The following is a 26,669-nucleotide window of genomic DNA, read 5'->3' as shown; positions in this document are numbered from 1 at the left end:
CAGACTCGGCCTCACTTCATCAATGAAGATTGTAAAGGTTACAGGCAGGATTCCTACCGAGTTAACAATTGGTAGATCATTACAGCTTTCATCAGGCTTAGTGGAGAAAGAAATGCTGAAATGTGCCCACTGCCGTATCTCCTCAAGTGTGACCTCATCCGATTTTACATGTAGTGCAGAGTCTAGCATGGTAGGACTAAGCTAGAAGCTCTCCAAGGAAAATCCATGGAAGCACAGAGTGTGGTGTTGGTGATTCAACAGGTGACACTTTTGACTTGAGCCAGTATCAAGCCACTGCCTTTGCCAGTTATGTGGTGCAGTGCTATAGGGGGTGCTGTCTTTCATGTAAGGTGTAACACTTGAGTCCCAATTTTCCTTAAAATTTATAGGCATTTTTTGCAAGAGAAAACATAGAGCCAGATTCAGCCAGAGATTTGGGAGAGGTCTGTAAAGTGCTGGAATAAGACAAGATCAGAGGGAGTTTCTGGAGTAATTGTTGGCAAAGGTATCTAATGCAAAATAACAAAACTCCGATCATTAATATATAATGCACGTAAAAATATATTTTATACTTGTATCAGCAAAAACATGGGAAGGCATAAAAGACAGTTTTAACTCGAAGGTTTAACTCTATGGATGAGAAGACTCACTTTGCTAGAACCCACTCAAAAATAACAGAGTGAATTCTGGTCAAATTGAAGTGTAACGGCAAAACCCCCACTGACTTCAGTAGGCCCAGGGTTTCACCCACAGGTCCTAAATTCAGGAGAGAACTTGAACTATTCATGCACAGCAAGACGTGAGGTCTGAGTTGCTGGAATTCAGCTCCAGACAGCCTGACTTTTTTGGCACCAGCGGGCAAGAGCAAACAAGACCAATGCCCATTTTTGCCAAAAAGAGGCTGCGGGGAAAGGGCAGGTGAGCAGTGGGGCTCAGGCCAACCCTGTACAGGAAAGGAGCAGGCTTGGGCGAGTGGCTCAGGCCAGCCCCGCACAGGGGGGACAGAGAGGCTTGGGCCAGCTCTGTGTCACATGCGGGAGAGAGGGGGAGGGCGTTCAGGCAAGCTCTATCAGAAGGGCAGGAGTATGGTCAACCTACCACAGGTTCCGTCTTCTGGCCAGGCCAGGGGCAGGGCCTCAGGGGGAAGAGGAGGAGCAGGGAGATAGAGGTTGCTGAGGGGAGAGGAGGAGCAGGGGTAGGGCCAGAGTTCCAGCATTCCTGCAGGGTCCCTAAATTGGCTGGGGCCCCTGGGCATGGGCACCCTCAGCCTGTGCGGTAATCCACCACTGGAGACAAGGCACAGGGCTCTTGCAAGCTGAGAAAGACAGCCTTCAATTAAAGGGGGATCGATGTCTCTGGGAATTGAATATAGGTGAGAAACCTGCTTATGCAAAGATTGTACCTTGCTAGACTAAGCTTTCAACTTTTAGATGCGTGTTTTTGCTCTGGTTTTACTCGTACCCCTTTCTAACATTATGCCTCTTACGTGGCATCATTTAACCAATATCCTATTGTTAATAAATTTGTTTTATTTTTACTAAAAACCAACTCAGTGCTGTGTTTAAAGGGAAAGGTGTTAATAAATTAATTAAAGTTAATAAATTATTATATGCTTTTTTTTTCCTTTAGAGAAAAATGGACCTTATCATTTCTCTGAACTGTCCAGGAAAGGGCTGGACATTACAGTACACATGTTTTGTAAAATTTAGGACAGGGAGTGTGTTGAGGTCACCTTGCCACCAGACTGGGGCTGTGGGCAGACTGCTGGGGTCAGAGCTGCTGAAGCAGGGCTGTCTTACATACACACAGGGTGTGACCTGCATGCTTGTAGGCTGCTTGTGAGCATCCAACGTTTGGAGCTACAGCAGCAAAGCATTGTGAGGTACCCAGGGTTACAGGGCAAGTGGTGACACAATCCTTTACTGGTCTGTACTGCACCCCGAGCCCCATAACAAAGTCATCTGAGATAAATAATTCCAGAAAATCTCAGTTTGGTAGCATTCAGTAATTACTGTCTCTTCATCCTCTTCAGTTATTCATTCTGGCTTCTACTCAGGCATGAGGAGGGATTTCTTGATTCTTCATCAATTGGAAACCCAAGAACTCTTATGAAAATTTATTTTCCTCCTCTTTAAAAGGCAGCTATATAGCAAGTTGCCCTGCAAAGAATAATACTAGTGCATCCTCTTCAGACAGCTTGGTCTTTGTGTCCACAAACTGAATAGTGCAGAACTGGATCCCCCAGTGGCAAAGTTCTTGCAGGCACAACTGGTAACTTCAATGAAGAAAGCACAAACACAAGCATTAAATCTTTTTGCCTGAGTTGCCTGTATGTAATTTCACCTTCTCAAAGTGTCTCTACCTTTGGTTTTGTGATCAATTCAGTATGTGAGCAATCATCAAGGAGTGATTCTTTGTGTTTTGGGGATCAAGTGAGGTCAAATGGTCAATGGCAGAGTGGGGGCAATTGCAGTAACCACAGTAAAATTTCCCAGAAGGCTCTGCAGGATCCTGTGGCTCTGTGATGTTAATAAGTAAATTCAAGGATTCTCTTCTGCCCCACCACCATCAGTCCACTTCAGCCTTGTGGAATTTGAGAGATTAGTCTGATGAGGGGCAAGCATAACAACTGAATCAGTAGATAGTATATGCAATATTTAAAATAGGGCTGACTCATAATTGTACAAGAAGTGGTTTTGCACAACTATTTACGTCCTGTGTAACCCCTATTAGTGGCCTCAAGACTTAGGTAACTAATGATTGAGCATTTTCCAGTGCTTTCTCTGACAAAACATTCAGGAAACTCAGAGTAAAGCCTTGTGTTTGATATTCACACAGATCTTCAACCTCAAGACCTTTCAGTCATCATTTTAAGACCAAGTGAAACACTTGGGAACATACTGCATGTGATATGGGTGTCCTGTGACAGCAAAGGAAGTTTTCTGAAACAGCCTTCTTAGTGCGTTTCTGATGCTAATATTCATGCATTGCCCATCTGCACACAGTTCAGTCAAGCTATGTAGAGCCAAATTCATCCCCGCTGTAGCTTCATGCTTGGCTTCTTGTTGGAACTAGTTTAGGGCTTGATTGTGCCTTTAAGGCAGAGCTCAGAACTAGGAGTGGTGGGGAGCCAGGCCTCTCTGCTGGAAGCTCTGTAAAGCATTGTTCCTCAAGGTGGCCTGCTGCCTTTTGGAGCTGCCCGGTAAATGACATATTTCCCCCCCATGGTTGGTAATTTTATCTACATTCTTTGTCAGGATATCAAGTAGCTGCTGAATTATTGGTTCCCTTGCCACAGTAACCTGAGAAAGAGAGTAGCCCCTAAGAAGGTCTGCCACATGCTGACTGGGGGAACAGGACTTTAAGAAGTTACTTATGTCCTTTTCTCTCCCCACCCTCCCCAATTTCTAGAGTACAGCAAACTTGTCTTTTTCTATAAAGGGCTTTATCAGATTTTCTCAACTATGGCCAAGGAGCACTTGCCACAGTTAAGGAAGGAAGGGTGTAAAGGTGCCCATTGCAGTTCTTGATCCTGGGCTGCTCCAGGCTCAGCCAGTCCCCTGGTACACCTTAGAACAGCCTGAGATCTCTAAGAGTCAGAAGTCTGATCTGATAAGTATTCAGAAGACTGGGTGCATAGCCTTCTAAGATGGGGAACCTCAGCAGCTCCCATTCCTCACCATGACCTGGTACATCCCCTGGGTCTATCTTGTGATTGCACTCTTGATTTCCAACAGTCATCTAAGAGAGCTGGGCACAAAATCTTTTTCCCTCCAAAAAAATGCAGATTTGGGTTGACTGAGGAATTTCATGAATTTGGGTTGAATTTGTTTTGGTTGGGGGGGAAAACAGACTTTTTGTTTGGAAAAATTAAAACTTAATATTATGATGCATTGCTTGTATTATCATAGTACCTAAAAGACCCAGCCGCGGACCAGGACCCCATTGTGTTAGGTGCTATACAAACACAGAGCTAAAAGGCATTCCTTGTCTCAAAAGAGCTGACAATCTAAGACAAGAGATGACAGATGCATACAGATAAGGGAGTGGAAGGAAACAATGAGACAATATTGGTCAGTATGATAGGCAGTGGTCTCAACACAGCAGCAGCCTAACCGCTGTCAAGTTTTTTGTGGGCATCAATGCAAAGGAGAGTGTTAAGAAGGAATTTGAAAGAGGATAATGAGTTAAGTTTGTGGATGTTTATAGGGAGTTTCTCCTGAACTTGAGGGGCAGCAGAAGCAAAAAGGTGCTTGAACATAAGAACATAAGAATGGCCACACTGGGTCAGACCAAAGGTCCATCTAGTCCAGTATCCTGTTTTCTGACAGTGGCCAGTGCCAGGTGCTTCAGAGAGAATGAACAGAACAGGTAATCATCAAGTGATCCATCCCCGTCATGCTTATTTGAACATTCAACAAGAGGAGGATGGCATCGTGGGCCTATCAGAGGCCAGAGTTGACCACTCAACATGTTCTAAATGAAACATTTTGATTTTTTTAATTCGAAATACCTTTTCATTTAACGTTTTACAGCAAGTTAAAAACCCCCGCAAAACAAAATGAAATGTTTTCTTCAAACCCAAAATGAAACTAGATGGATATTTTGAACTGAAAAATCAGTTATTCGCACAGCATTAGTCCCCAACTTCTTCCCTCCTTGAAAACCAACAACACAGTTAACTAGACCTCCACGAAGCCTACCAGCTCCCCTAGACCCACTCCTCCTCATGCCAATGTCCTCTTACTGAGATGATCTGATTTGCAGGGTCATTCCCCCCATGCATACTCCCTCAGTACAGTAGGAATCTTCCAGGTTTGAGGGAAGCTCCAGCCTCTTCCCCTTTCTGGAACATAACCGCAACTTTCTCTTTTCCAGGGAAGATTATTGAGACGTTTGTGACAAGGTGCCATCTGAAGTCCTTAGATATCCTTGACCCCAGCCAGATCTCCTGGCATAGCATAGCAAATAACTGCATTAGTCTCATTGCATAATAGCCTCTTCCTAGCAAAGGAAAATAGTGTGGTGTCCATGCTGATTCTTTTGTATCTGCCAGCGACTTTATATAGCATCAACTATGAGATTTTATTAATTCATCTATAGACCCTGAGAGGGATCATATCAGTCAGCAGCAGCTTTGTTCTTTCCTTGCTGCGTGCAGAGGTTGCATGGGGGAAGTTCTGAGCAACTGCTCATCTCTGCTATATGATCTCTGAAGCATGGTTCCATGAAGCTCTGTTTTGCTACCTTCTCCTGCTCCATACGTGTGTGGGGAAATTGTGAAGGGATTTGGACTGCAGTTCTATTAGTGTAAGGATGGCACTCAGCTCTAGATTTCAATTTCATCAAGCCCAAATAATGAGATGTCTTTGCTTTTTCAATGTCTAGCTGAAACTGGGGGTTTGGATGAGAGCCAGCTGGCTAATGCTTAGTCTGGACAGTAAGGAGGTGATTGCAGTTGAGTGAGGAAGGATCTTGAGGTGATGGTTTCTGCACCCCCCAGTATTCAAGCATTTGTCCACTTCCTACCAAAGCGGTTCTCAGTTTGGAGGGCCTTTCCTTCTTCTGGAATCATAGGTGGCACTGATGGCCAAGAGTGTCTCTTTCTGTCTGTATTTAGCTATGCATTTATGACCTTTTCTTTCAGATCCTATGACCCATGCCTTTGTGACTGCTGGGAAACAACTGTTCATATAACATGCAAATGCTCACTTCCTGAGTCGTGTTAGCTGGAGGGTACACAATACACCAGCCCTTTGGTAGCTGTACCAGTTGGCTATTTGGTTCTGGATGCAGTTTAGGTGTTTTAGTATATAAATCCCTATATGGCTTAGGCCCTAAGTATCTGAGAGACTGCCTCTCTTCCTATGATCTTCCCTACTCAGGGCTAGGGTTAAAGCTACTAACTAGCCCTTTATATTTTTAGCATTGTAAGATTGTGGTCTACCTCATGTCTTTCTTTATATTTAGGGCTCAGTGTACTACCACATTGTTTATCAGCGTGCAGCAAGGCATTCATAGCTTCGTTCTTCCAATATGGATTTGCAGTCAAAACAGAAATGCTGGCAACCTAGGAAAAGGAGGTAGGTGTTTGGTGAAGCAGTGTCAGTGATGCCCATCAGAACTTACCTTAGGACATGGGGGCACCTGACACTGCTGTGGCCATATAAGTATGGTTGGAAATAGCATCCTGTGACTTTTTCTGTTGCTGTTGTTGTTTTTAATAAACAATCATACCATTGCATGTATCTATGTATGATGCCCAGGGCAGTGGCATGTGAATTTGTGGTCTTTGAAGCCCTCTAACATTACTTGCAGCTATAGTCTCTGCCTCTCAGCCTGAAAATGCTAACAACAATGTCAGAAAGCAAACTGGTTCTGATGACGGTGTTTATTTTGTTTATACAATGGATGAGTGTCTCTTTCTTATCCACTATCAACATTTAGGCCATGTCTATATGTTTATGTATTAGCCTATTTGTATCCTATACATCTCCCCAACATCTTTTGCAAATTCCCATTCAGTGCAAGTATGTGCATTTATTTTGGGGACATAACAGGTTAATATATTCCTGGGCATGCTTTATTTTGTTCCTATTTAAAATTTAACATTATCCTGTGGTGTTAAGACTGTTATCAGATTTCTAGGCTTAATGAGCCAGAGAAACTAGAACACAACAAATTTTCTTCCACGGATTTAGAACAATGTTGTAATTTTTTTAAAGAGACCACTTGCTGTTCCTTGGGTTTCAATTTTTTTTCGTCAATAAAAATGGGATTATGTTGATTCCAAGAACTAAACATGGAATAATACATTTTAGGTGCATGTTAATTGATGCATTGGTTGCTGCGGTGAATATCTCTACTGGGTAAACAACACTGACACGTAAAGGCTGGCCTTGTGTCCTGGTGGCAGAATAATGCACCATCACCATATGGGGATACAGTTTTGGGTCCCAAGCTCAGTTTTGCTGAGCTTGCATTGCTTTTGAATGACATAATCCCCTCCACCGGCTGATCGACAGAGCAACATCATTAGGCACCCAGGACCAGAGGGAGCATTGTACAGCTTTTCTTGGCTATTCCACAGAAAAGGTCATTGCTGTGCCTCTTAGACTGGGGGAATAAAGGAGGAAAACTTCTGTAAACATTGAAAAATGCTCACCAAAAATATCCAGTGTGAAATACTTAGTTTATTTATTTATATGTTCACATTTTTAAAATAAATCTAGAGGCACCTATCCAGTAATAGCCAGACTTCAGGTAAGGAGGGCTATAGGAGGCTATAGGAACTCTGCCCCTTTTCCTGTCTCTATTATTATAATAAATGCTTACATTTTGTACCCTAACTATCTGAAGTTCTGTACAAACTTCTGGGAAGACACAGTCTCTGCCTTGAACTGAGGGTGAAATCCTCACTCTGTTGAAGTCAATAGCAACCCTGCCCCACTCATTGACTTCTGCATGGCCATCATTCCACCCTTACAGTCAGAAGAAAGCTAGGAGTGGAAAAGGAACAACATCAAAGCACTTTTCAAAAATCTATCCTGTTGTGCCGGCCCTCAATTCTGCAAATATGCAAATGAGTTAGGCATGCAACTCAATGCAAAAATGGGATCGGTGTAAAGTTAAAAACACAAAGTCAGAAATGTAAAGTATCAACAGCAGTGTTATGTCAGCCCAGTGACACAGGTGTATTATTTTCTATTTTCTGGTAAAAGGTGCAGTATAATACAATATATTACTGTTTCCAAAGTAAAATGCATATAATGAAATGTTGATTTCTTCATTTTATTGTTGCATGACATTTTCTCATTTAACTGTGCAGCCTTACCATTTCATTCCCATTGTCTGTAGTTAATTTATATATGTGATCAAGCAAATGATTGCTTTATTGCCAAAGGGTCCCTTAACTAATATTTACCTTTCTGCCACTCTTATTATTGATTTACTTAAGAAATACCTACAATGCTCTCTTTATTGTCTAGATTTACTTTTACTTCAAAACAACTCACTATTATAAATAGACAAGATGACAGGCAAACCCCTTTAAAACATGGGTACCTGAAAGATTTCCATTATTAAACAGATTCTGAAGAGAAGAGGTGCTAACAATGATTCAATGTAACTGTGTTCCACGGCTTTCAGAAAGTGAAATGAGACAATAGGAACTTAATTGAGCAATGCAGTCAGCCATTGCTGCTAGGTTTGCTGACCTGAAATTATTCTGCTGATTTCTAGAAATAACAGTCATTTGCCTTGGCTCAGATTGTACTTATTTTCCTTATAAAAAAGTTTCCATTGCTCCCTATTCAGAAGGGAGTCTAAGTCCAGGGGGCCTCAAGTAGGTGAAATGTACATCTTCTCCGAATACCCTCAATGACTGCTATCCCATCTAGAGGCTCTATCTCACTCCCACACACATTAGAATATTACTGTAAGTGGCCCTACAATGCCTATTATTTGTTTGCAGGATGCTTTCAATCATTTTTCTTCTTTTTATAAAGTGATTGTGGATATTTTCGAATACAAACAGGAAATGAAAAACTGAAACAGTGTTTGCTTCTGAAAACATTTTTCAGGTAAAAATAAAGCTTGGTTTTCAAAAACCAAACCCTCACATTTTTTACCAAGAACCAAAAAAATGATATTTTTTAATGAAAAAATGACAATGTTTATGATAAATTGTTGCATTATGATTTCTGGTTGTCAACAGGCAAACCCGGAAAATTGTGACCAAAATGAAAATTGGCCATTACAATTTTAAAATTTTATTGAAAAAAATGTTTTGACAAAAAATGTTGACCAGCTCAAGGAAGTAGATCTAGAGGAGTCTATGTTAATGTAAGGAGTCTGATTTAAGCCACTTTGCACATCACCTCTGAATTGGAACTAACCTATGTGATTTTTCGTTCACTCCATGAAGTAACTCCATGAAAAGAATGGAATTATACTCGTGGGAGAAGAATTAGGCACAATAGCTTCAGTGGATTACTCTTTTAAAAAAGGCAAGCAGAAATTGTCCCCTTTTTGAGACATCCGTACATCCTCATTTTGTTGAACAATAAATGGGAGGGTTTCCAAAAAGCCGGTTGCGTGTGGCTAGTGTGTGGCTTTAAAACCTTTCACTGGATTTTTCTTCAGCTCTCTGGAAAATGGTTTGCTCAACAGTTGTGATTAGTTTCTGTAAATGAATGAATTTTTAGTCATTGGAGTTCCATATTATTTATGTTTATGCAGACATAGGGTACTTATTAAAGCCTCTCTGTTCACAGTAAATTATAGGTGGCGGAAATATGATGCAATATGTGAAAATACAATTTAAACAAAGCTATTTTTACCCCTACTGGGTCTGATTTGCTTGAATTCACTATTAGATCAAATCATCACGAAACATAGGGATGTGCATTCTAGTTCACAGGAGCAACAGCATTCTGGTAAAGCTTGGTATTCATGTTTGCTTCTTACCAGGCATTTATAATGTCTTAGAGAGCCATTTATGTGTGCAAAATACACAGGAACTAGTGTCCTCATTGTATTTCCAATATACGTGCACTGAAATACCATGAGAAGATTGGATCCTATGTTGTTTTAGCCCCCAAATTGGTTCCCTTGGGTGTTTAAAAAGCTTTTGGAAATATTTTAACACAAATACACATATTAGACCCAAATCAATTTGTCCTCTACAGACCAGAATAGAGGACTGTGTTTTGTATTCATGATTGATAAAAATAGAATTAGTTGCATTGGTGAAATATATACAGAAGTATTAGGTGCAAGGTGTGCAACTGATACATACGGAAGTTGAAACATCTGTTTCTCTTTGTAAAGAGAATATGAGTAAGTCTGTAAAACTGTCATAGTGCTCAACTCATCCTTAATACTAACCAGAAAAGTGTCTTCTCCTGCTAACTAAATGGAGATAATATAGCATTTCAATAATTAATGGCAACATAGCCCATTACAGGCGTAACATACTGTTATGACAGTGACAGACAATCATTAAATCAAAGATAATTGATGGCTCTCAGATCTGCAAAAAAGATGTTTGAAACTAGTTGGACCATACCATTAAACCGGGTGTGTGTGTTTGTGTGTCTGTGAATAAACAGACCTGCACTAATTTCTTTATCATTATCACATAATTCAAGGTCTGATGCTGCAAACCCTTATTTACATGAGAAGGTATTTTCTCACACAGGTAATCCCATTGGCTTCTCCTGGTGCACTTTGGGGCAAAGACATTGACCCAGATTCTAGAGTCCAGATGAGCAGTGTTTGGTGTAAGACTGGAGAGGCATGGACAAAGGTGGCTTTCACCTTTGCAGTCCCCCAATCCTCAACAGCCAGGCTGGTTGCCCTGTGCAAATTAAAGCCATATTAAAGCCAGCTAAACTAAGCCAACTGTCAACAGTCCCCGGGGGCTATTCTGCTCCTGGGGATTGTCAGGGGACACGGACAACCTGGCTATGCACCCTTTTTCTCAGGCATACTTCTTACATGATGGTGGTGGGAGGGCAGGGTTCCTGAAAAGAAGATGGTGTCGGAGCTGTTGTAGCCACAGCTCCTACACCACTGGAGGATTCTTTCACTGGTGGGACACTGCCTGTCCTGATGCCAGGACCCCCGTGGTCATGGTTGCCCAGGTAGGACCAAAGCCAATGACCTAAGTTTCTTGGCAGGTCTGTAGATCAGAGAATCAGACCAGCAGGATTAAGTAGCTGGCACAGCAATACAGCCAGAGCTGTTTAAATTACAGGGCCTAGTTGCCACTAAAAGAAAACAGGATGAATAAGAGTATGGCTGGTGGTGGTGGAAAACCCAAGGAGATAGTGGGTTACATTGCCTGTACCCTGGAAAAAGGAGAACTTTGATATGGACAAGATTAAACCCAGGAAAAGGAAGAATTCTGTGGTTTTTCCATTAGTTTGTGTGCTTTGGAATCACATCCATTGCTGGGGTGGGAGAACACCAGCTGGTGACAGGTGATTTTACTGTGGGTGTGGATTGTGTGATCTTAATATGGCAGTTGTGATTAGCAGCCATTAGTGTATTAATTGGTTACTTCAGCAAATACATGGCCACACTTGGGCCTGATTCATCACTTCTCTGCATAGCCATTTGCCCCTGTGCAAAGCGGGTATAAAATGTTACTGGATAAACAGAGTGGTATTCCTCACCCTTTTTGCAGTCATTTTGCATTGGTGTCAGAACAATGGTGACTTAGGCCCAGAGAGTTAAAGTCTCATCTTATGTTCATAACAGTCCTTGTTAATTTTCACTTGTGAAGGAAATGGATGAGACATAGTCTGACAAAAGACCTCAGTTCCCATCCAAGAAATATGAAGGCTTTCTGAAGGAGAGAAATATTAAATACAGACATTCTTTCATTTATGATCCTCAGGCCATTGGGGAAATAAACCATTGTAATTGAGTTTGAAAGACAGTTTGCAAACTGCTGACCTAGAAGGAAATCATGTGTTATCAGGTTTCTTCAAGAACTACCAAGCAATCTGACATGCAACAGAATGGCTCACATATCTCCTGCTGCAGGGAGGAGGCTGCAGAACAAGTTACATGCTGATATTCCCAGAAAACCTGATAAAAAGACACAGTGGACTAGAAATGACATAGTTTGTCAAAGGGGATTGAAGGAAATAGTTCACAGGTACCCATAATGAGCCAGATCCTGGCAGTTGGCCCATCAGTGCTCAGCACAGCTTGTGGTATGAAACCATTCTGCTGGCACTATACCACCCGGGGACTCTCCTTACATAAGGGAAATCCTCCAGAGGAGAATGCTTAAACTACCTAGGCAGCTGCTCTGTACTGCTGGAATGGTGCAGCCTGGCCCTGTAATTCCAGGTATTCATAATTTCAGCATGACTCTTTTTCAAGGGTTTGTAAACCCAGAGTTTGTGTGTGCATATGTAGCAAGTAATTACACTCTTCTGATTGTGGGATAGAATTTATTTCTGAATATGGTATTTTAGATGTGGACATTATGAAATACTCTACAGTATCAGTAAAAGCAGATCCTAGTTGTTGGTTCCCCTGGTGATCTGAAGTCGGATATTTTCTTACCTATTTTACAGCAACATGAAGTTGTGCCAGATTCCACAGAATACAGAAACACCCATATGGGTCTGAGGTTTTATTGTGACAAACATCTGTAAATGCACATGAACTCTCTGACCGCTGTATCTCAGAATGCATGTGAACTCTCTGACTTCTATATTTGGAATCAGCCAGAATTCCTCCTATGAGTGCCTCGAGCGCACAGCGTGGTAGCTCTGCTGCCCTTGAAGGGGAAGTAGTCTACTCTGCACTACAAGCACAGTCAACTTGGATGGTGAGTGTGAAAGGAATAGAGGCCACCACCCCTTCCTTCCCCACAATCTCTCAAACAACTTTGGTGCCTGTATGGGTGATAGGGGCTGCACTTCCCAGTGGGATTCTGGCTAGCCATCCTGTGCAGGGCTGTCTGAAATAGTGGGGGAACTCCTTGTATCTCACCTCCCTACATATGCACTTCCAAGAAAGGGTGATCAGAGGCTGGCTGTATTTGAGTATGTTTGCATGATAATATACTACACCAAGTGACTGCTAAGCTTTTGTGACTTACCGTTTTCTTGCCTTTAGGCATGGGAAAATGAGAGTCACACACTTAGATTTCTCTTTTCCTTTTATTGCAGATATGTGTCACCGTTTTCCTATGAGTAGTGCTCATTCTTACTATGCTTCTCCTGGCTGAAAGGTAAGACACCCTTCTCTGACCAAAATCACTAGAACTCCTAATCAGATTCCAGTTGAAATGGACGGGGTACCACTAGCTCACATTCCCCTGAGAGCTCAGTAGAGGCAGACAGCAAGGGCAATGGCAGTTCCACATAAAGTGCAGCTCCTATCATGGGATGCACTAGTAAGTTTCATGTTGATTTCAGTGAGAGTCACATATTCATATACCAAAGCAGAATTTGGCCGTAATAGTTTAGGGGGAGATTTTCAATGGCACAAAAAGACAGTTAGGCTCCTAACTTCCATTGAAAGTCATTAGGAGTTGGGATCCGAACTGTCATTTGTGCCTTTGAAAATCTGTCCCTTAGCTGAGAAGTTTCAGGAACTTTGCAGCTACCTTACAAAAAGAATTTATAACTGCAGTTCTGAGGTTGCTGCAAAACCTTGGTAGTTTTCCTGACCTCGTACTATAAAAATGATGTGAACTCCAGAGCCTGCATGCAGTTGCCATTAATTTATCATATATTTATCATTACTTCTGACACTGGCTCTCCCCGAAGTGGATGAATATTGAATTGGAAAAATTTGTCTGTTTGATATTTCAAATAATTGTTAATGGTCAACAGGCCTTGTTAAAAAAAATTCTTTACACTCAGCATTATTCCACAATCTGAAAGATTTGACATCAGATAGTATACTTGCCTTCCACAGCATTTGTTCTAGTCTCCAGAGTAAGATTAGAAACATTTATTTGATCATTTTGTTCTATATAAACAGATAACATTGTAATTCTGTCTTGGGTAAGGATATAGTTCCCTGGCTTCCAACTACATCAGATTGCATAATTACCCACAAACTACAGTATGCAAGTGTGGTTGATTCCTAAACATGGCATGTGGATGGTACAGTTTTAGCTGAGATTAAAGTAAACCAGGTCATTTTATTTGATAATGTTGTTTCTTTGTAAGGTTACGGAATGTAACAGCGTGTCCTAATAAGAGCTGCTTCTACTGTACCAAGGGAAGGCTATTTTTAACAAACTCTTTAATTGCCTTGCTGTCGTTTCTTATACATTGCAGCAAATCTTGACTTGTCTCAAAACTTTTCATGGATTCCTTATTTCTCTCTCTCTCAAAAATCTCTACTCATTTTCTGTTAAAAAAAAAAATCTGTACACGCCATTCAATTATGTAGCTGATTACTTTATTTCTGAGATGACCTTCAGCAACATTGTTGCAAAGTGAAAAACAAATAGATCTCTTTTCAGAGTAGCAGCCGTGTTAGTCTGCATTCACATCCGATGAAGTGAGCTGTAGCTCACAAAAGCTTATGCTCAAATAGAATGCATCCGATGAAGTGGGCTGTAGCTCACGAAAGCTTATGCTCAAATAAATTTGTTAGTCTCTAAGGTGCCACAAATAGATCTCTCTTTCTCTCTGTCCTTCTCCCTGGGCTTTGTTTGTCAGTTTGTTTAACTGGTGTGTATAGAGACATTGACTAAAACTTCTAACAGAATAGATGGAATGTGCCTGATTCACTCATTTCCATCTCCACTACTGTTTTGATTGTGTTGTCTCAGGGGCTGTCTGCTTTATTAACCCTTTTAAGATAGCTGCAGACAAACAAACATAAATAAGAAATGAATCTCTATGGTCCAGATTCTGCCTGCTTCTAATGCAGGTGTGCCGTGGGGGAAGCTGCACCAGATAAGGAGCCTTCTTCCAGCTTTATGAGGCCCACATAAAGGCTAGGCAGAAATGGCACTCCCTGTGCTCAAAGGACCACTCCTCACCTTTTTCTAATCCCCCAGAAGTGCATGGTCCCAAAGAGAAGTAGGCCTTCCCCTAGAACCCCCTGCACTGGCCCCCAAAGGAGGCTGGCATGCAGTGAGGGGTGGGCTGCATCCTCGTTGCATGCTGGTGTAGTGGTGGGTATGTTCTCCTGTCATGCTGGGGAGTTCTAGATGTTGAGATGATTCACAGAAGCAGATTGCCTGATGGTGCTCCCTCTGGAACAGTATAGTTCTCCACTGTCCCTTTCTCTGAGCTATGTCTAGCAGGTACAATCTAGCCCTGTGTGGTGGAGAGAGAGTTTTTCCCTGACTATATTTAATCTTGTGTGCATCTGATTTGAAGACGGTGAGAAATCTATTTTCTGTTCTATACACAGAGGATTTACCTTGCAACTTGCAACAGAGCAATTAATGTTATGAAGAGTTAGGTGCATAAATTCCATCCCCTAGGTGTCAAGAAGAGAATTAATCTCCTGATTCGGAATTAGGTACATTATATATATCTGATGTTCCCCAGGATAATTATCAAATGTAATTGTAGTTCTTTTTCCATGAAATAAGATTAAAAAAATCAAAATGGGAGAGGGCAATTGATTGACATAGTCACAGGACCCCTTGCTTGTAATAAGCTGACCTAGGTTATTTTCAGATAAATTTTAATAATAAAAGTTGTCCACTTTTTTTGTCATTGCCCTGTCATCGTACATTCCAGTCAGGTGAATGGACATCACAGAATTACACTTTATGAATACACTTTATTTTTCACTTACAATGTATTGTCTAGCCCTAAAATGGCTGCCTCAGGTTTTACAAGGCATATTTGCACTGGAGATAGGGTTGGAGGCAAAGCAAGCCAGCTCCATTCCCCAAAGGCATATGGGTCAACATTTTCAAAAGCATCTAATGATGTAAGAGCCTGATCCATTGACTTTCAATGAGACTGAGGCTCCTAATCATTTAGGCACTTTTGAAAATGTTACCCATAGCCTGTGGAATGACTTCAAGGGTGCTGGGAGAGAGCACGCTCAGAAGTAGTGTCTACATTCATCTGGACTGCCTTCTTCCCCCTCACTTGCCATCTTCGATCGTGAAGAGAAGGGGACAGAGACATATCTTTGCCCTGCACGCTGCCGGCACTCCTTGAAATGTCTGGTGTTGTTGGTAACATTGACAGTCCCCTGGTCCTTGCACTCACAGGCTGGTATCTCCTCCAGCATGACATGAGTAACTTTTATTGACAGGGAAGAATTGGGCCCAGACTCATGGATTGAGATTGTGGCAGCCCTTTATGCATGTGTAGCATGGAAGGGAGCTTTGTGCACCCTCTCCCCACTTTGTGGACTTGCTCAGGCCAACCAAGGTCCAGCCCTAGACTTGAATAAGGTGTACAGAGCTATTTTTCACACACAAATGAATGTCATTTTTCAGTTATGCTCAGCAGGCAACAGAAGTTCAAATCCTTAAACGCATGTACAGTCACTGCATACTAGCAGAAGGATTCAACCTGCTTTTTGTCCAAACCATGCCCTAGTACTGTACTCAATTTTAGGAAACAAAAACCTCCCACTCTGTCCTGTCAGCGGATGTCAGAGGGGCTAAAACTGTATTTCAGTTCCAGTCTTGTGACAGGAGGGGCCTCACTTTCCCAATACACACAGATATTCCCCAGGCCCTAGCAAAGGAAGCAGTTGGAGCCCTTCAGTCACAAGCTGTGGTGGAGTAGCCACCCAGTGGACCTGAATGAGCAGGGGCTCCACATTTAGTATGGAGATGCTTGTAGCGACTCTACAATTAAGGTTGCGTTCTAAATTGGGCTTAAAATGGGGCATACATTCCTGTTTTCTCTAAAAGTAGGTGGCCACTCAGTGTGAAATTTCACAAAGGGTTAGTTTTATGCCCTTCTAATTTTCTATGTATTTCTTGGTTGGTTTCTCTTACATTTTTAATTGGAAATTTGATTTTGAGTGTTTGCTAAAGTTTTTTCTTGGCAGTACTACTTTTCATTGTTGACAGATATCTCTTATCAGCACTATCTGCACCGAACTTGGCAGAGAGGTGGATCCTGATTAGATCAAGTGCAATATGTTTTTAAAAACAGTGTTGAATGTACATTATTTTTAGCCATTTTTCACATTATAGCTGAACGTTTTATGCCTAGTGAACACAAACCCAATTAATGGGAGGTTTGCTGACTGTGGCTAGATGCACACGAGCCTGATTGGTTGATTGGGGCCAGGGGGACATAAAACCTTCTCTGTTAGAGCTATGCTTTCGGACAGATTTTATCCTGCAATAGAGAAGGGTTCATGTGCTACTCCTGGGGGAATTCTGCACCACTGCATGGGTGCAGAATTCGTGTCCCCCACAGATTTTATTGCTTCCCCATAGAAAAATGACTTTCTGATGGTGAAGCATAGGGAAGCTGCCAAAATGGTCACACACCCCTCCCCAGCAGATGATCTCCCATCACGGTGCAACCAGTGGCCTGTGCTCCCCACTGCCATGCTGGAGCCTCCATATTTATTTACTGACAAATAAAATATACAGAATTTTAAAATATTGTGTGCATAATTTTTATTTTTTTTTATTCCCTCAGGAGTAATGTGCAAATGCTGAAACATGAATGTTCATGCGTAACTGCACTTCTACCCGCCCCATGAGTCCATCCCCATCTGAACAACACCCCTCTCCAGTTAAGCCTTAAAACCACATAGGAGATAAATATACAGAAATTTTGCTGTGAAATGGTTAGGGGTGCTACAAGCATAATATACCTGATGCACACCCACAGAATCAAGGAAATGAAAAGTTAAGCCATATAATGGTACATGTCTTCTCTTCATTCACCCACAAGGACACACCTTACTATTACCACAACAACAATACACCACACACCATAACCTTAATTCCATGCCCTAGAGATGCCAGCCGTCCATTACTCCTTTTAACTGCTCTTCTGCACACAACATTTCACCAGACTATTCTCTCTCAACATGAGCAAGTATCCTTAAACAGACATAGTTACTCGTCTTTGGGGAAAAAGTTTTTTAAAGAGGGGTTGCAGAAGGATGAAAGAGGAGGCAGAGTAAAGGTGGTAGAGTTTGGTCTGTGGCACACAGTAGCTGTGGTAATAGTATGGTACGTACTTGTGGGTGGAGAAGTAGCAGGCATGCACTGTGAGATGGCTTAATTTGTCATCTCTTTGCTTTTGTACGTTTGTGTCAGGAATGTTGTGTGTAGCAACTCTACCTTCTTCACAACAACCTTTTTGTGTATTCATTTTATACGGGATCTTGTGGGGCTTAACTGGGGTTATAGGAGGGATTAGTTCACCTTTTGGCTGCTTGGGCTCTGCATGCTATTATAAAAGCCTTGCTTTGGGAACTCAGGGAGAGGGAGAGCTAGGAGGGATATTGTCAAGAGAGGCATTTTCCACAGGAGCATTTTTCCTTGTTGGGATTTTATTTGGTGAGGCATAACCCAAAGCCTGTTTCCCTAGCAGAGGGACTTATTTATGATGTTATATACTTGGTGGGGTTTTAAGGTATATTTTATTTTTGTGTGATGTGTCAGACATTTTGTGCATGAAATAAACACTTCAGCAAAGAACTGTCATAACCCTAGGACTGTCTAATTTATCCCAGAATGCAAAAGCCTTTAGCTGTAGAGCTGGTCAGGAATTTCTTGATGATTTTTTTTTTTTGGTCAAAAATACCCATTTGTCAAAATCAAAATCTTTCATGGGAAAGAGTAGTTTTCAATAAATTTCTCAACTCAAAATATTTTTGAAAAAAAAGTTTTGGAATTGTCAAAATGTGCCATTTTGATATTTTCAAAATGAAAAATTCTGATTTTCCAGTTCAAAACTGCTTTTCATTTTAAAACGGAAGCTAATTAGAGTAAAAAAAAATTAAATGGTTGAAACTGAAATAAAACAACTTTCCAAATTATCTAAATTTTGATTGCCCCAAACCAATATTTTTGAGGAAGTGGGTGCTGCAAAATTTTTTGAGAGCCACTTTTTGTCTCAATTTGGACACGAATATTTTTTTTAATCTTGAAAACTTTTATGGGAGGGAGAACCATTTCCTGCCCAGCTCTATTTAGATGTTGAAATTTCAGGGTGGCTGAAATTTGGCTCTTTCTCATCGTCCTCAGTTCTCTATGAGTAACTGCCTTGGTTTACATTGCCATGATTCTGGGTGAGCTGTGCCTTTGACTCCTCACTCAGTCTCTCTCTGGGCACCTTTCCAAGAGGCAGGCCTTGCGCTTTCACTTCTCTCAGGGTGGAATCCCACAAATCTTCCATCCACAGACTAGCTCCCCAGACTACAGCACTTCTATTTATAAACTGTTTCCTCAGCAGGTCCAACAGTATTTTCTCAGCAGATCCAACTGGGTTTGGCCCTCACTATAGTCTTCCTCCAGGAGCTGTGACCAGCAGATATGTGCAGTGACACAGAACTGTTTCTTCAAAACAAAGTATTATTTATTTATTCATAGGAACATAAAAGAGAGGAAAAAGTTAAAACAACAACTGCCTAAATGCATATTCTCTTACCTAAAACTTAGCTTTCCCCTCAAGAATTAGGTAGGCCTAGCTTATCCCAGGTATGAAAGCTTCTGAGAGTGGAGGGTCAGTGTATTCCCGGAAATCACTTGTTCCCTTCTGTTTCCCTCTCAGCTTCAGGGCTGAGATTTTAAACTCCCCCTCCAAATTCTTTGCTTTATTTTGCCCACTTGGATTAGCCTTGTCCCCACCCCTACCATCCCAGAGTATTCAGCCAGTTTATTGATCAGACTGTGATGGGAATACCGTCAAAGGAATTGACACCTGTATAGTTTAAATATCAGTGATTAGGGGCAATCTAAAACTATTCTCTTCCTTCCTGCGATGTATAAAACCAACCAGAACTGAGTTAACTCTTTGCACCCATGTAGCAGATGGCAAGGTAGTAATCAGATAGACAGAAATACTCATCATTTATATAAAAATAATACAGATACCACCATGTTTTTCACATACATCTGTAACTGTAACTGTTACAATTTTATGACCACCCAGCCATTCTTCCTGGATGGACTTGTAGTATTCAAAGGAAACTCTCATGCAAAGTTAGATCTGAGCAAAGCTTTTCTCAGTATCCCAAAGCATTTAGAATTAAAAGAAATATATCCATTTCCCATAGAGGGTAATAGTGATTGGCATTAGTTCCTAAGGTCCTTAGATGTGAAATCTTCATTGGCCTACACAGTGTTTTGAATGCAGAAAAACTCCCAAATCTGCTATCCTATTTAACACCTCATATTTCTGAAATTCCAGGTAAATACAGAATAATCCTTTTTAACCCAATTTCTCACATTAGAATTCTTGGGATTCACAGCAGATGCCACATTCTTCTCTCTAAACATCTCTTTTTCTAAAAGGAAACCATAAAAAACTCCTCCATCTGAGGTATTTAGCAAAGACCACTGGGATCTCTGGTAGCTCTGCCCCCATCTTGCTCCTGGTTGCCCTCTGCTACCAAGGCCTATGGAAGTGTTTGCTGGAGATATGGAAAAAAGTGGCCAATTGAGATAACAAGCATGAGCCTATCTCAGGTCACTTGGCTGATCCTACTGTAGAGGGAGAAATATCTTTGTCCCCTTCCTTCTCCACACTCTTTTCTAGATTTAACTGCTCCAGAAATTCTAGAGGCAATTGCGTCAGTTAAGTTGAGGTGCCTCCTGTAGGCAACAGAGGTCAAACAGGCTGTGGGAAATATCAGAGGTTGTAATCAGTATAGACCATTTAGGGTTCCTTTCAGTCTGGAGAGCTTCCATGTTCCTAAGAATACCCATATTTATATATTGACAGGCAAAGCACAAGGATATCTTGTCTTACTCTGCAGGAGGGAAACCGATCAGAGAAGATGACTGACCTGGCCATAAAAACATGAAGACTGTGTCAGGGCAAAAAATTCAGCCCAGTGTATTCCAAGGGCAGGGACTGTGATAGCCAGGACTTTGCAGAGGGGTGTGGATGGAAGCCTTCTTGCTCTCAGATGTATTACACCAGTTCCCTCAGCAGTGCAGATTTCCACAGCTGGCTCTATTTGCCAACTCTCCTGGCCACAAAACTGCAATGGAAGGCAATTTAGGAAATTGTTATATCCCCTGACTTGTTCTTAGCCCAGCTGCCCCCTCAAATGTTTTTTTTTTGTTTGTTTTTGGTTTTTGTTTGTTTGTTTGTTTGTTTGCTACTGACACCCAGGGATTGTTAGCACATTAATTTACACAGCAGTTCAGTTCTGCTGCTGGGAAGGTGACCTTTCCATTCTTGCTGTGTGCTGTATAAATTATAAAATGACTTTCCTGGGCACTATTTAAGGTCTGCCTTTTTCATGCAAGGTAGATAGAGTGTTCTAAAAGATAATAAAATAAAACCTTAGTGACAGAGACTCCTCTGCTTTAGATAACATTAATGGTGTGATCCTGAGAAGTGCTGAGCGCTTGTAGCTCCCAGTGGGTTGCTGGTATTTGGCATCTCTCAGGATCAGGCCCAGTATTTACAGTACAACTGTCAGAGTGCTGGAAATATCAAAATTATGGCTTATATCCTTACCTTGCCTGATTTTTAACAGTGACTCAAAACCCACCAACCCACCATGCTTATGTGAATGTTAATATTGTCTTCTCTGAAGACTAGCTTTTCAGGTAAACATATATTTAGGGTTGTATACATCTGTATTATTTAAGAACACTCTTAGATGCTTTCAGGCATTTTACTTTAGTTTTATCCAATAGAACCATGTAGTGTGAGGCAGATACAAAAGAGGTGCCTGCATACATTCAACTGCTATCACATATGTACTGTATTTTGACTTTGTGGTGTCATTTAATTTTAGCACAGAACGTCTCATAAACAGATCACAGCAAAATTACAGGCTGGAATACTGTAATTACTGCCTAAGAGATAACTCTTCTGCCTTCACTTGTGAACTGCATGAGAGGGCTTTTCATCTTGCTTAAGCAAGAGACCACATCCATTGCTGTTCAGAATTGCCTTTCTTGTTTTTCAACTTTACCATGGTCTCGAGCTAGCCTACCTCACAAATGGTTAATCAATCTAGTTGCACCCTCACTCCCTCTGTTCATCTAGCACCAGAATTCCTTTCTTTCATACAATCTACTACTCTTGGGACAAGAGCCTTCCCCTCTGTCACTCCTGCATTTGGAACAGCTTTCCTGTAGGCCACTTCAGCAACCCGCATTCTACTGTCAGCTCTGCAGTGTTCACTCTAGGATGCTGTCAGTTCTCCCAAGCACACCTGGTCAATAACAGAATGGGAGACCACCACAGAAAACCTAGGTAGTGTAGGAAGTGAGATCAGTGATGCCTAATCCTGAAAGGTGCCGAGAATTTACAATTAACATCAAATGCTCAACACTTCTCAGGATCAGGTCCTGACTCACTACTAAGTCAATTATCAGTCATAGTTCTCAAAAAGAAAAGGAGTACTTGTGGCACCTTAGAGACTAACCAATTTATTTGAGCATAAGCTTTCGTGAGCTACAGCTCACTTCATCGAATGCATACTGTGGAAAATACAGAAGATGTTCTTATACATACAAACCATGAAAAAATGGGTGTTTACCACTACAAAAGGTTTTTTCTCCCCCCACCCCACTCTCCTGCTGATAATAGCTTATCTAAAGTGATCATTCTCCTTACAATGTGTATGATAATCAAGTTGGGCCATTTCCAGCACAAATCCAGGTTTTCTCCCCACTCCCCCCACAAACCCACTCTCCTGTTGGTAATAGCTTATCTAAAGTGATCACTCTCCTTACAATGTGTATGATAATCAAGGTGGGCCATTTCCAGCACAAATCCAGGTTTTGTCCCCCCCCTCCGCCCCCCCACTTTTTTCCCACACACACAAACCCACTCTCCTGTTGATAATAGCTTATCTAAAGTGATCACTCTCCTTACAATATGTATGATAACCAAGGTGGGCCATTTCCAGCACAAATCCAGGGTTTAACTAAAACGTCTGAGGAAGGGCGGGGGGGTGTGCAGGTAGGAAAAAACAAGGGGAAATAGGTTACCTTGCATAATGACTTAGCCACTCCCAGTCTCTATTCAAGCCTAAGTTAATTGTATCCAATTTGCATAATCAAAAAGGCTGACAAAGGAGGTACTGTTGTCATCATGAATAGGTCGGAATATGAACAAGAGGCTGCTCGGCAGCTCTCCAACACCACTTTCTACAAGCCATTACCCTCTGATCCCACTGAGAGTTACCAAAAGAAACTATAGCATTTGCTCAAGAAACTCCCTGAAAAAGCACAAGATCAAATCCGCACAGACATACCCCTGGAACCTCGACCTGGGATATTCTATCTACTACCCAAGATCCATAAACCTGGAAATCCTGGGCGCCCCATCATCTCAGGCATTGGCACCCTGACAACAGGATTGTCTGGCTATGTAGACTCCCTCCTCAGGCCCTACGCTACCAGCACTTCCAGCTACCTTTGAGACACCACTGACTTCCTGAGGAAACTACAGTCCATCAGTGATCTTCCTGATAACACCATCCTGGCCACTATGGATGTAGAAGCCCTCTACACCAACATTCCACACAAAGATGGACTACAGGCCGTCAAGAACACTATCCCCAATAATGTCACGGCTAACCTGGTGGCTGAACTTTGTGACTTTGTCCTTACCCATAACTATTTTACATTTGGGGACAATGTATACCTTCAAATCAGCGGCACTGCTATGGGTACCCGCATGGCCCCACAGTATGCCAACATTTTTATGGCTGACTTAGAACAACGCTTCCTCAGCTCTCGTCCCCTAACACCGCTACTCTACTTGCGCTATATTGATGACACCTTCATCATCTGGACCCATGGAAAAGAAGCCCTTGAGGAATTCCACCATGATTTCAACAATTTCCATCCCACCATCAACCTCAGCCTGGTCCAGTCCACCCAAGAGATCCACTTCCTGGACACTACAGTGCTAATAAACGATGGTCACATAAACACCACCCTATACCGGAAACCTACTGACCGCTATTCCTACCTACATGCCTCCAGCTTTCACCCTGACCACACCACACGATCCATTGTCTACAGCCAAGCTCTGCGGTACAACCACATTTGCTCCAACCCCTCAGACAGAGACAAACACCTACAAGATCTCTATCAAGCATTCTCACAACTACAGTACCCACCTGCGGAAGTGAAGAAACAGATTGATAGAGCCAGAAGAGTTCCCAGAAGTCACCTACTACAGGACAGGCCTAACAAGGAAAATAACAGAACGCCACTAGCCGTCACCTTCAGCCCCCAACTAAACCCCCTCCAACGCATTATTAAGGATCTACAACCTATCCTGAAGGATGAGCCAACACTCTCACAAATCTTGGGAGACAGGCCAGTCCTTGCCTACAGACAGCCCCCAACCTGAAGCAAATACTCACCAGCAACCAGACACCATACAACAGAACCACTAACCCAGGAACCTATCCTTGCAGCAAAGCCCGTTGCCAACTGTGCCCACATATCTATTCAGGGGACACCATCATAGGGCCTAATCACATCAGCCACACTATCAGAGGCTCGTTCACCTGCACATCTACCAATGTGATATATGCCATCATGTGCCAGCAATGCCCCTCTGCCATGTACATTGGTCAAACTGGACAGTCTCTACGTAAAAGAATAAATGGACACAAAACGGATGTCAAGAATTATAACATTCATAAACCAGTCGGAGAACACTTCAATCTCTCTGGTCACGCGATTACAGACATGAAAGTTGCGATATTACAACAAAAAAACTTCAAAACCAGACTCCAGCGAGAGACTGCTGAATTGGAATTCATTTGCAAATTGGATACAATTAACTTAGGCTTGAATAGAGACTGGGAGTGGCTAAGTCATTATGCAAGGTAACCTATTTCCCCTTGTTTTTTCCTACCTACACACACACACACACACACACACACACGTTCCTCAGACATTCTTGTTAAACCCTGGATTTGTGCTGGAAATGGCCCAACTTGATTATCATACACATTGTAAGGAGAGTGATCACTTTAGATAAGCTATTACCAGCAGGAGAGATGGGTGGGGGGAGAGAAAACCTTTTGTAGTGGTAAACACCCATTTTTTCATGGTTTGTATGTATAAGAACATCTTATGTATTTTCCACAGTATGCATCCGATGAAGTGAGCTGGAGCTCACAAAAGCTTATGTTCAAATAAATTGGTTAGTCTCTAAGGTGCCACAAGTACTCCTTTTCTTTTTGCGAATATAGACTAACACGGCTGTTACTCTGAAACCAGTCAGAGTTCTAGGGATGTGCTGTGCTGATGGCGGTGCTGTCAAACAGATGAGGCATAAAACAGGTTCTGACTAACTGTTGTTGAAATGCCCATGGCATCTTTTCTTTTCTTTTCTTTTCTTTTCTTTTCTTTTCTTTTCTTTTCTGAAAGAAGGATGTTAACTGAAGGGCCCTGACCAAATTCCAGTTTAGGAAATTATATTCTTCATACAAAATTCCACCTGCAGTCTGAGTTGGATAAAACATTCTCCCTCACTTTCTGTCTTAAACTGTTGTGCAATGTTGCTGTGCAATGCTAACCATCTGGAATAACTGGTCAGATGAAAGATTCTCTAGGAGGCCCCTGCACCAGACTCCTTGCATAGGCAATGCTCATGTTGATGTCACTGTGAGTTATGCATCTGAAAGTGATGTAATATAGGAACCCAAAGATACACAGAGTTGTAAACAATATGATGTGTCCTTTGTTTGTCCATGAAACTCCGTAGATGCCCCCTTTCTTCCTGCTTCTGCTCCCTCCCTTCAATGTGCCTGTGAGGTCCAATACAACAGCCACCATTCTTCCAGCTGAGTGTAACTCATGAGCTTTCTACTGTCCTTCCAGGTGAGTCCCGAATGTAACTTCACTCCAGATGCTACAAAACACTACTAGGATCATCTTCCTCTCTATCTACTCTGGCTATATTACCTTCCCTTCACATCTCTCTACAGTCATCCTCTCGCCTTTCGTATCAAGTTCAGACTTGATGTCTTCACCTTTTAAGCCCCTGCACCATTTCACACCTGCCTACATATCTTCTCTCATTTCGTTCTACTTCTCCTATCACCGTTTGTGTTCTACCCTTTCGTAGCTTCCCAGTCTCATTTCCAAGGCTGCTTCTCTACCTCCCCTTCTACCCGGAACTCCCTTCATGCACCACCTAACCAATCTTCCTTTAAAACAAAGAGTTTGCATGAGGCCCTTCAGCAATAACTCAGGAAATAAATAAATCATTGCTTTTCTCCACACCATCGTTGTCTCTGGCTTTGACAACAGTAACCTCCTGTCTGGCCTCTCTTCTCTCCCCTTCTGGAAGTATTGCTGCTAAAATCCTCTTCGTCTCACCATATCGCCCCCACCTATCCCCCATAGCACACTACATCTACTCTGCACACCACTGGTGGCAGCATGTAGAGTATGTATAGTGCATGCCACAATGAACGGTTCTGTCATGGGTAGGCAGGGGGGGAGACTTCAGGAGAAAGGATCTGCAGGAGCTTTTCCCCACTGCTTCCCTGCTGCCAGAGCCTTTCCCTGCAGCAGGGAAAGGCTCCAGCCTCTGGGACCCAGTGGAGTCTTTCTCCACTGCTTCCCATTGCCAGAGCCTTTCCCGACTGCTTCCACACTGCCAGGGTTTTTCTCTATGGCAGGGAAAGACTCTGGCAGTGGGGAGGCAGTGGGACACTACACTGCTAAACATAGAAGGAGAAGGCACTACTTGGGTATGTAGAGAGCTGCGTAGGGTACATATCCACAGGGTGCAGGTGTGTCTTTCCTCTACTCACTTAAGCAGTGCTTCACCATCTACATTGCTATTTATACCTGTGGTAGAGGGGCATGCAGTGTATGGACTCTACACATGGCCCTAAGGAGTGTGCAGTGTAGATGTACCCTCCCTGAATGCTTTCATTAGCTCCCTGTCTCATCACATTAAATTCCAGTTTCTGAGTCTACAAAGCCCTCCACTGCATGGCCCCCCAGCTACATATCTGCTCCCATTTCCCACATTCCTTCTCTTGCTCCCCAACCTGCT

At 42.2% G+C, this 26,669-nt stretch overlaps 1 long non-coding RNA gene across 1 annotated transcript in view; it reads left to right on the top strand.

The window, feature by feature from the left end:
* The first annotated feature begins 12,105 nt into the window (after positions 1–12,105).
* Positions 12,106–26,669, top strand: part of LOC141982245 (uncharacterized) — a 94,117-nt gene continuing 79,553 nt past the window's right edge. The window contains exons 1-3 of the long non-coding RNA XR_012637994.1: positions 12,106–12,352; positions 12,696–12,757; positions 25,365–25,480. This is a non-coding gene — a long non-coding RNA (uncharacterized LOC141982245). The remainder of the gene's footprint in view (positions 12,353–12,695; positions 12,758–25,364; positions 25,481–26,669) is intronic.

This window comes from Natator depressus, chromosome 2, assembly GCF_965152275.1.
Source record: "Natator depressus isolate rNatDep1 chromosome 2, rNatDep2.hap1, whole genome shotgun sequence".
Lineage (NCBI taxonomy): Eukaryota > Metazoa > Chordata > Testudines > Cheloniidae > Natator > Natator depressus.
The sequence above is the reverse complement of the archived record's forward strand: the minus strand, read 5'-3'. Positions and strand labels throughout refer to the sequence as shown.